The 9,696-nt window shown below is 46.3% G+C and overlaps 1 long non-coding RNA gene across 1 annotated transcript in view; it reads left to right on the forward strand.

The window, feature by feature from the left end:
- Window positions 1-459: 459 nt before the first annotated feature.
- LOC102009009 overlaps window positions 460-9,696 on the forward strand; it is a 31,313-nt gene continuing 22,076 nt past the window's right edge. Inside the window, exons 1-3 of the long non-coding RNA XR_001236027.1 lie at window positions 460-538; window positions 1,107-1,253; window positions 8,432-8,545. This is a non-coding gene — a long non-coding RNA (uncharacterized LOC102009009). The remainder of the gene's footprint in view (window positions 539-1,106; window positions 1,254-8,431; window positions 8,546-9,696) is intronic.

The following is a 9,696-nucleotide window of genomic DNA, read 5'->3' on the forward strand; positions in this document are numbered from 1 at the left end:
TCTGATGAATCATGGAGGAAGTGGCTGGGACACGTGGCCACACTGGGTTCCACAGGCCTCCCTCTCCTCACTTGCCCAGCTGGACAACTTGGGGTCTCTCCCCTGCGGTGGTCTAGGGGGTCCATCCGCATCCCAGAGTTCTTCCCTGAGTCTCTTCTCAGATGGAGTCGGCAGGGGTATTTCTGGTGTGACATTTCTGGTAGGTCTGTACTTCTGGCCCTTGCGGTGGAGCAAGACCTGGCTGTGCAGTTGAAGTTAACACTGACTAAACCTGAGGAGGAAATAAGAACATGAAAAATAATCTCTCTTTAAAGTGCTCCATGTGAGAGCTCAGTTCATTGAATGGATGCTGGTGGATGGAAGGGAGTTGGAGCCAGCTGGCTTTGATTCCTCTAAATATTCTAGAGGCCATTGTGCAATGCCATTTCATCTGTCCCAACCTAGTCACCTGGAGTCCTCTGGAATGGGACCCGCATGCCCAACGGATGTGTTGTCCTTCTGAGGGCATGGAATAGGGGAAGGCAGTGGACTCCAACTGGTAGGTTTCTACCCATCTCCTCTTCACCTCCCCGGGGAGCCCTGAGGAGGCGCATCTGTAAGGGACAAGCCTGAGGGAGGGGCTGTCTGTGTTGCTCCTTCCTCCTCCTCCTCTCTGGGCTCCCTTTCCCTCCTTGCCTCAGCTCCCTTGTTCTTGTGTGACACCCTCTTCTCTTCCTATCAGATGTGTACCTCCATCCTGTCCTGTGTGGAATCAGGCTGGGTTCTCGATGACTGTCATCCTCCAGGAAAAGGCTGGTGTGGTGGGGCTGGGGGTGAGCACTGCCTTTGTGACTCAGGCATCTCTTTGTCTCCCATGGCTCTTGAATGACAAGGGATCTTAAACGCCATTAAAATCGAGACAAATTCTGCTGACTGATCAGTTCCTGGGTGTACTTGAGCAGCTTCTAAGTGTGTGTGTGTGTGTGTGTGTTGGGGGGGCACAATCCACAAGGCCCTAAAACAGATCAGATGTCTGAGCATGTTTTGGCCCTGACCATTAGTAGCTGTGTGGCTCAGGTAAGTGTTCACCCACCTTGCAGAGCTCCATATTCCCTGTATCACTACAGGTGCTACATGACTCTCTGCTGGGGCCAACCAATAGGCATGGCTGAGGAGGACCCCTGGAGAGCCAGGCGCTCTGTCACCACTGCCACTGTCATCACTGACCTGAGTCAGCACGGTTGGCCAACACTGTGGAAGACCAAGCGTCTAGGGTAAGAACAAGGCTTTGGTCTGGGGATGTCCTGGAAGGTTTTGGTAAGGAACACTGCCCATTGGCTGGGCCTGGTTGGATGGGCATAGATGGAGGGCAGTTCACAGGAGGGCAAAGGCTCCCTGGAGGGTTGGGAGGGGTGCCCAACTCCTAGTGCTATGAGTTCACTTCATGGGATGACACCGGAGGAGGATTTGGGGAGCTGATTTGCAGAAGTTTGGGCTGCTCAGGCAGGAGCGCTGGAGAGCTCAACATAGCCAGGCCCTGTACAGATCGGCAGCTGAGATGCAGAGTACCATTAGTGTTGCAAAGGGAATTCAGGACTGCTCAGAGCTGAGGTCTGTGGTTCCAGATTCCCCCAACTCTAGGAGCCTTGAATGTTCAGTTTAAGTATTAGATCTGCACCTCCTACACCAGAAGGTCATTGATGCCTTTGGGTGGGGGAGTGTAGCCAAGAGATAATAAAGGACCGATCGGATCACCTTTTCCTTCAGCCCCAATGCTTTCCAATGGGCACTTTCTGCCAGTGACACAGACACAGACAGCTGGGCCTGCTAGGTGTTGTGCCCACTCGGAGTCTGGATGGCTGGGGGGACCATCAGTCTGCACCCAGATAGAAGGTACCCAGTCCCAGCTGTATGTCACCTGGAGAGCAGAGCAGAAGAAAGGTGCCAACCCAACTCGGGCTCCTCGATGCTGTGATTCCTCTGGGCCAACCTGGACCTTAGGGCTCCATGGAGAGGTCATGGTAGGAGGAGTGTGGGGAGTGGCTTTCCCCGAGAATAGCATGCTGGAGGCGTGGCTCCTTGCAGCTGTTTCATTGGGTGCCCCACTGGGGAGGGCTGAGAACAACCTGTCCGGGCCCATCCTATTCTTCCCCACACACTATCCAATCACATCCACTGACCTATGGGAAACGTCTCAGCCCTGGCCTGACTCTAATGATCCAGCGGCCCTGCCATCTCCATTTGCCATGAATTCTTAACTATCTCTGCCTCTGGAATGGTCGTTAGCAACTCAACATTAATCTCTCCCACGTCCATCACCTTGGTGATTAGGATCCTCGATTTGCCTGCTGCCTCCCTGCCAGGGGGGAGTGAGGTGGGTTCCCGGGGCCTGGCTGCCCTGCCCCCAGTGGGTGGGGGAAGAAGGGGGCCAGGCCAGCTTGTTAAATCTAATTACCTGGCTGCCGACAGCGGGCCTGAGCTCTTCTGAGAGCCGGCTCGGCCCACCGCGTAATCCTCTGCCTGCCTTTCCGCCATAACGAGAGGCCGCCACCAGCTGCCGCTCGGCTAGATGGGACTGAGTTTAATTGCTACCCAAAATGTCAGCCCTTTCAAACCCACAGTATTTCATCACTTACCTTTAAAGAAGAGGGGAAAAAAATCAATTTGGACCGTGAGTTTCAGCAGCAAAGCCTGCAGAAAGGGCTGCCCAGTTCTTCAGGGGAAGCTGTTCTTTTCATTAAAATAGCTATTTTTAAAACTCTCTCCCTCTCTCTCTCTTTAACACGAGATGAAAAATCCCAGCTACAAGAAGAAACCCTTTCATGAGGGAATAATAATATAAAAAAGAGTTTAAAAAAGCCCACTTCTAAAATGGGTCCCTTTTTTTTTTAACCTCTCAAAGGTTAAAAAAAGAAAAGAAAAAGGTTTTATTCTCAAAGGGTTTTTACATGTGTGATCTCATCTCACCCTCACAGAAGCATGGGGTGGTGGGGAAGGGCAGATGTCATTGTCCCCATTTTATGGATGAAGGAATGAGGCCTGAGAGACCAACCGTTCTGCTGAGGTAGGCATGGGTCACACATTTGTTTAGGGGGCGGGAAAGAGATCACCATTTTCTGATTGTCAGACTGATCTCTTCGTTTAGAACAGTGTATCCTGTCCCCAGATACAACCACCTCCCAAACTCAAGCTATTTACTTACTAACTCACAGAGTTAAAAAAGGGGGGGGGGCATTAAAAAAAAACAACAGCCTACAGAGGCTCGTTAGAGTTTAACACTCATTTAACTCTCCGTGAGCTCACAGCCATCCTTTCTTCCCTAGGGAGAATTTTTTCCTCTTTCCTTTAGAAGAAAGGAATGTAATTCTTTTGGAGATTACATTCCCCAGAAACTGGTTTCTTAAGCTCCCGCCTGGAGAAGTGTTCCAAAGTCTGCAGACTAATTAACCCCATTGTTCAGAATTAATCACCTCAGGAATATTTGGAGTCAACAAGAAATGTATCAATTGGGCTCTTAATAAACCTAATGAAATGACTCAACATAAAGGCATATGAAATAGACTTTTAAAACATTAGGATAAACCGCCAACCTCCCAGAGCTCTCTGCCGTACAATCAATCTTAATTGACACTTTATTAGCACCAAGAACTGCTATCAGCCTGGCAAGCTCCCCTGCTTCGCTTGCCGAAATGATAAAGTTTGTATTTTTCTTTAAAAGGGAGAGAGAGAGAGAGAGAGAGAGAGAGAGAGAGAGAGAGAGAGAGAGAGAGAGAGAAGAAGCAACTTGGAGTCTTTGGTGAATGAAGACAGGAGAGAAAGAATCAGAGTTGTGCGGTAGAAATGGAAGCGACAGGGTCTGAGGCGTCTTTCCCACTCACTAGAGTCCAGTGCCAGGAGGCTCTCAATTGCTGTATCCCTCAGGCTGGAGGAATTGTCGCGACACAGCCCCACCTGTCCGCCTCCGCAGTGCTTACCAGATGCAGAGGTGCCGGGAGCCCTGCAGGGGGGAGAACGGGTGATGGGCCAGGAGAAGGCGCGTGGCTGTCTTGCCCTTCAGTTTCTGCTGTGATGAAACATTGCTTCTAAAGTTTGGGGACCACTGCCATTCCTGTGTTCTCTAGTTCTTCTTAATTTCTGGTAATTCTGCCTTGAGTTTGAGGTAAATGGTAGAGGGGCCCCCAATTCTCCCTAGCAACCTCAAATCCACTACTAGGGGGGTTCTATTTCAAATTTGGTTGTCTGTCCTGGGTATCTGTGACTGCTGTGAGGCAGCCATCTCCTCCTCCTCTTCCTCCCCTCCCTCTTCCCCTCTCCCCTTGCTCCTCTGTGATTCCTAAGGTATTTTTTTGGGGGGGCATCAGAAATCGAACTCATGACCTCATGCTTGCCAGGTAAGTGCTGTGCCGCTGAGCTATATCCCCAGCCCCTTTTCTGTAATTCCTGGGGATGTGGTTTTAGGACTCAGTCTGGCAAGATGAGGTGACCTCACACTTTCCAGAGTGATTCCTGCTTGTTTAGAGCAACCAGAAGGGAAGAAGCCTTAGAAAGAACCCAGTGGTGTCCCAGAGAGGGCAGGGACAGTTGTGGTGTGCAGCCCACGAACAGAGAGGTAGTAAAGATGCAGCTCATGTTTGACTGGAAAATGACAGGGGAGTCCCCAACGTGAATTAGAGTCCTACATTGTGCAGATGCTATGAGCACAGGCTCTGGGACCTAGCTGCCTGAATCTGAGTCCTGGCTCTGTTGCTTTGTGTGGCTCTGTTGCTTTGTTTGGCTCAGTTGCCACATCTGTAAAATGGGATAGTAACAGTGGCTTCTGAAAGCATTTTTATAAAGATTAAGTAAATACAGTAAAGTTCTTAGGACTGTGTCTGACATAGAATAAACACTCTATAAGGGCTTTCCTTGTGTTAGTTAAAAAGGAAACCAGAAGAAAGTAATCCTTAACGTTTATTGATCACTCACTATGTGGTGTCATGAGAAGCCCATGGTTTGAGAGGGAAGATCAACAGGGTCAGATGCTTCAGACTGATGGGGTATGGCTGGAGAGTCTCTGCCACAGGAGCCTGGCCGCCAAGTCACGGATCCAGATCTGCAGGGGTCTGATGTGCAGGGATCTTAAGGCCAGGCATGGTTCCAAGGATTTCATTCTCACTGAATCTTATGAGGTAATGTCATAGTTTGTATGTGATTTGGCCCCCATGATTTATATGTTAGGGACTTGGTCCCCAGGGTGGCAGTACAGGGTGGATCTTTCAAGGGGAGGGGCCTGGTGGGAAGTCTGTAGAGGAGATTAATGGATTTTTCGTGGAAACCTGGTTCGTTCTTTAAAACAAGTTGTTGTAAAAGCCCAAATCCGGCCAACCCAGGCTCCCTGGCTCCCTCTCACATGCACTCCTGCCTTGGCTGTCTGTGGTGTGACACAGGAGAGCCCTCACTAGGGCTGACCGGGTGCAGGTTCCGTGCCCTTGCATCTTCAGTACTGGGAGCTAAGTAAATTTCGTTTCTTCATGAGTAGTCTGCCTCACACGCAGTGTTTTGGTTTTTTAAAATAGTAACACAAAATGGACTAATATAGGTGAGTGTAATATTTATTCTCACTTCACAAACAAGGGAACTAAAACAGAGCAGCTAAGGATTTGGCACAAGATCACACAGGTAGCAGTGACAGAAGTAGGCTGGAAACACAGTTATTCTGGATCAAACATCTGCGATTTCAGCCAGTTAGTCATTCACTGGCTGAGACTTGGTGTTTCAACTCTGAAAGCAACAACGGTAACAGTTTCTCTAAAAGTCATGCTGGAACTCAAATCTGGGAGTATAGAACCTTAGGTCTTTCTCTCAAGGTTATTTTAGGTTGTTCTTTTATAGTAAATAGACAAACTGATCCTAAAACTCTTTTGGAGATGGAAGGGATCCCAGGTACCCCAAAACAATCTTGTAAAACAAGAACAAAGTTGGAGGATTCACAGTTCCTGATTTGAAAACTTACTATAAAGCTATGATAATCAAAACAATGTGGTACTAGCTTTAGGAGATCAAGAGAATAGAAGTGAAAGTCCAGAAACAATACACGCATGTATGATTTTTGACAAGGATACCAAGATTATTCAGTAGAGAAAGAATAGTCTTTTCAATAAGTGGTCCTGGGACAACTGACTATCCATATGCAAAAGAACAAATTGGGACTGCTACTTCCTACCATAAAAATTAACTTAAAATGGATCAAAGACTAACTACAAGAACTGAAATATAAACATTTTAGAAGGAAACAAAGGTATTCTGAAATATGATATGAAAAATACAAGCAGCAAAAGAATAAGTAGGTAAATTGAAATTTAACAAATTAAAGATGTATATGCATCAAAGGACACTATCAAGAGAGTGAGTGGGAGAAGGGATTTGCCAGTTACTTATCCGATAAGAGTCTAGTATCCAGAATATGTAAAGAACATTTACAACTCAACAACAAAAAGACAAGCAACCCAATTTAAAAATGGACAAAATATTTAAAGAGACAATTCTCAAAAAAATATACAAATGGCCAAAATGCACACTAAAATGCTCAACATCATTAGTCATTAGGGAAATGAAAATAAAAACCACTTTACATGTGCTAGGATGGCTTCATAAAAAACAAAGTGGAAAATAACAAGTGCTGGCAAGGATGCAGAGAGATTGGAACCCTTACACATTGCTAGTGGGGATATAATATGGTACAGTAAATGTGGATAACAGTTTGGCACTTCCTCAGAAAGTTAAACATAGAAGTACCATATGATCCAACAATTCTACTCTGAAGTATTTATCCAAGAAAAGTGAAAACATATGTTCCCACAAAAACTTGTGCAGGGATGTTCATAGCAGCAGTACTTGTAATAGCCCCAAAATGGAAACAGCCCAAATGTCCATCAGTTGATGAAAGGGTAAATAAAACACTGTAGCGACGCAATGGGCCACTGTTTGATTATAAAAAGGAACAAAGTGCTGGTACCTATTACAACATGGAGGATCTTTGAAAATATTATGCTGAGGGAGAGAAGCTACATGCAAAAGACCACATGTAATAAACTTCCACTCACATGAAATACCCAGAATTGGCAATTCCATAGAGACAAGAAGTTAATTAGTGCTTGCCAGGAGCTGGGGGAGAAAGGGAATTGGGAGTGACTGCTAATAGCCTCGGGCTTACATTTGGGGGTGATGGAAATGTTCTGGAACTAGTGATGATAACTGCATATTGTGATTACAAAAAAGCACTGAAAATACATTTTCAAATGGTGAACTTTATATTATGTGAATTTTATTTTGATTAAAAATAGTGAAAAAGTGAAATGCAAACCTGATCTTGTCCCCCGTCTAAAAGTGCCTTCCTGGTGTCCCATCCTTCGGGAGGCCTGCTCGAACTGCTCATGGCTTCTCTGTGTTTTCTTGGTTCCTTCTCTTTGATTCTAGACTCCTTTTCTTCAATCCCTTGAGGGAATGTGCCAGGTTGCTTGCTTTCTTCCGGGCCTCTACTGTTCATTCTGCCTGGAACACCCCTGTTTTACCCTCTGAGTCTCTCAAGGAGTCATCCATGACGTTCCAGTTCCCAACATCCCCCTTGCCCTGCTCTCCTCAAACCAAGCTGCCATCATTTGCACACCTGCCCTGTGCCCATCCTCTGCTAGGCCCCAGAATGGAGCACACAGAGACTTCTGACTCCAGCCCCAGAGGAGGCACAACTTTGTTTTTTGAGACAGGGTCTTGCTATGTAGTTCAGGCTGGCCTCAAATTCTGACGCAATTCTCCTGCCTCAGCCTCCTGAGTGCTAGGGTTACAGGCACACACTGCCATGCCTGGCCTAAGGTGTTTTTAATGCCAGCTGCTACCAGGAAACAAAGTGAGGTAGAGGAAGCAGGAATACACTTTGGAGTATGCCAAAGAAATGAACACTTCTAGCTCAAAGTCCTCTCTGAGGACACAGGCCTCTGGACGTGGCTGTGACATCTCTTGCCTGAGGTGTTGCACTGAATCCACCTCTGCTGCACTTCACCCACAGCAAGGGGGCTTCTCCAGCGTTCTTTTTGCATCAACCCTGGTTGGATAGGACAGAAACCCCCTGGGAGTGGCTTCGGGTATGCAAATGTTTGCGTGAATGCACATTTGCACTTCTCACCTGGTTGTGGCTGGGCAGGGGAAGGCTTCCTCTTCAGGCAGAAACACTACAGGAGGCCCAAGTCTCTTTCTGGGAGTAACTGGAGTAACCACCTGATTGGAAGGAGGTTGGTATAGGGCTAGGTGTTGGGGCTTAAATTACGTATGCATGGAAATTACCCCAGCTTATCTTATGTGATATGAGCAAACTAGCAAAAATTTTGTAAAAGTGGCTTTGTTCGTAAGTTATATACAGTTGAGAAAACATCACTTGGTTATGCCAAAGAATTTATTTATTACTTATTTATTTTTACAGTGGCTCAAGGAGTGAGCTGTGGTGGGGTCAAAGATATTCCCGGCACTGGCTCTGAAGAGACTTCTCCAGGCCTCCTGGAAAGCATTCTACTTAATTATTCTGTGAACTTAAAAGGTGAGCAGAACTCGAGTTCTTTAAAATACAGGCAAGGTTTGGCATCGAAGGCAAGGAGCAAAGAGCTTTGACCTCAGTTTGTACTCTACTTAGCCTTCATGTTGGATCTGGCCTTAATTTCTTCTTTTATAGAATAGTGATAATGGAACTTAGCTTTCTGGGTTTTGGGGGAGACTCGGTGATTTAATGCATGTGAAGCACTTAGCATATGGTTGGCAAGAATAAATCTCAAGAAACTTGATTACTATTTACTGTACGAAGTACGCGTGGAGGTTCATATCTGTGTGCAAGTGTGCGTAAGGCCCAAGGAACTGATTTCTGGGTCTGTCCCTCAAGCATTGCAGCATCTAATGTACATGATCTCATGAATAATGGAAGAAAAGCTGTGCATTAATATTTAAACTATGCTCTGCATTTCTGGTTTTATGATGTGGGGTTGGTTTTCAAATTATATATTGGTCTATAGAATAACATAATGGTAAACATTTTTTCAGTGGACCCAAGTGTTTGCTTTTGAGGTTCATTCCAAAGTTTACCTACTTGTGAAGGTAATTTTTGATGGTGATCTCATCCACACCTCCTGAAAAAGGCCTGTTTGACTCGTGTTGCACTGGTGTGGATTCTGCATGGTTGCTTAGACCAATCACTGGGGCTAGAGGGAGGGAACATGCTGATTAGGCCTGATCACGTGTCCACCAGCGAGTATGAGGATGGCCTGGTGCCTTGGACCAAGAATGGCAGGAGAATTATCGGAGAGGGTGTGTCATCAGAAGGGGAGTGGAGCCCAAGCATGCACGAACCAAAAGGTGACTGTTAATGTGGCAGGCCTGGGATTTGAACTCAGTTAGTCACCTCCCAAGCAGGCCAGTGTAGATTCTTTTTCTCTACTCATGCCCACACCTGGTACTAAGGATTGAACCCAGGGATTTCAAACTGAGTTATAGTCATGAACCTTTTAAAACTTTTATATATATTTTGAGAAGGGTCTCACTAAATTGCCAAGTTGCCCAGGCTGGGCTAGAACTTGTGATCCTCCTGTCTCAGTTTCTCAGAGTGGTGGAATTCCAGACATGTGCCACCACACCCAGCAGATCCATTGATTGACCTTTCTTTCTTTCTTTCTTTCTTTCTTTCTTTCTTTCTTTCTTTCT

Source organism: Chinchilla lanigera, unplaced genomic scaffold (assembly GCF_000276665.1).
Source record: "Chinchilla lanigera isolate Chin_1 unplaced genomic scaffold, ChiLan1.0 scaffold00051, whole genome shotgun sequence".
Lineage (NCBI taxonomy): Eukaryota > Metazoa > Chordata > Mammalia > Rodentia > Chinchillidae > Chinchilla > Chinchilla lanigera.